Below are 1698 nucleotides of genomic sequence, written 5' to 3'. Positions count from 1 at the left end.
ACAAATCCCAAGGGGACACCTTTTGTTTTGTTGAAACCTGAAGACCCTGTTTCGGAATTACAGTGAAGACAGTATTTTAAGAAAGTTGAACACAAGAGCAGACAATGTGCTTTTGTACATCATTATTTGAGTAAGAAAACGCCAGGAAGGATGTTTTCCCCTCCACAAAACGTACCGACTGCATACTGGTGGGATTTGGACCTCTATCCAAGGCCACTGCTGGATAAAAGCAGTAATTGTTTTTATAGTTCCATTTGCTTATAGCTATGCTAAAAATCTCAAGCTTGACCTATCGTATTTTGGAGGGAAAGTCAAATATCTACGAAAAATTGCTACTCTGAGAACACCCTTGCTAAAAGTTTCTACGTTCAAATAAGAGGAATAAGCCTAAGCACTATAACCAAAAAAAATGCCTACCCAGTCTGCAGAATAAAGAGCCCTATCCTTCTCTTTTAAATAAATTCACTTAGAAAAACTGTTCAACCCTTTGTACTCTCAAAAAATCCAAAACAACAAAGACACTTCAGTCCCTGCCGCCTCTGTTCCTCTGTCTTTTACATGCAGGACCACCTTCTGTCTTCCTCCCAGCAAGTAACAGGTCAAAAGGTTCCCAGCCCAAGGAACTCTCAGAATGTAGGATTCTGCTTGAAAAACAAATACTTTTGTGAAAGCTTCTGCTGTTCAACAACAAGTCAAATGAAATTTCCTTCTTGGTAGCTTTTATGGAGTTGGCTGCTATCAGGCTGGTAGCAGCACTGCAAACCTGAGCAAGCTTATGTCACGCTCACGCCGTCAGCAGTTAACGGAGTGACCCCGTACTCCACGGGTTGAACAAGGAAGAGCACACGGCAAACAGGATGGCTGAGTTCTGAGCAAAGCAGAAAGTGAAAGGCTGCCCAAGCTCTGGAATTTGTAGGAGTGACATAAAGCTGTTCCCATTAAAGGTGCACATATAGGGGCCTCTTACAACAGGACAAGGGCAGAGATTTAGACAAGGCATAAGAAAAGAATTGTTGACGCACTGGCCCAGGTCACCCTGAGAGGTGGTAACAGCCCCATCACTGGCACCATTCCAGGTCAGGTTGGCCGTTGGGGTTCTGAGTCCCCTGCTCTGGGTGCGGATGTCCCTGCTCCCTGCAGGGATTGGACTAGATGAGCTTTGAAGGTCCCTTCAGCCCAAACCAGTCTGTGTTCTAAAGCTCTGAGACTACCTGCAAGTGTCAGTGAATCGTTAGGGAGGGGCGGGAGGGATCGCTGCGGGTGCTGCTGCCGGGGTGGTGATGCTGGAGCATGGTCACTGCTGCCCGAACCCATTCGGCCGGGCTGTAATGCTCCCTGGCACGCTCCCTGCATGCCTCTCTCTAAACCCACCCGTGGTTTCACACTCTGCCCGAGAATTTTCACACGGATCACACAAAGAAAAACTGTGCCAGATTATTTGGAACAGAAATACATTTGATACCAAAAATTGGTCTGTCATTTGCAAGTATTTTTAAAGGCATCGTTCGAGTAGCCCGGCGCTCCTGACGTCTGGCATCGCTGCTCATGGAAGGCCTGCCTGTGTAAAAGAGACTGCACTGCGGTGACCAACGCTTCAGCGATGGCCAAGAGCGCGTTAGAAACTGCCTCACAGCCCAGGTACAACGCTTCTACGACACTGCGCAGGTACTGTGGGTACTGTACAACTCTGCCTGTCTG

The sequence above is a fragment of the Buceros rhinoceros genome, unplaced genomic scaffold (genome assembly GCF_000710305.1).
Source record: "Buceros rhinoceros silvestris isolate BGI_N320 unplaced genomic scaffold, ASM71030v1 scaffold8199, whole genome shotgun sequence".
Classification (NCBI taxonomy): Eukaryota; Metazoa; Chordata; class Aves; order Bucerotiformes; family Bucerotidae; genus Buceros; species Buceros rhinoceros.
This window is presented reverse-complemented; position numbering follows the sequence as displayed.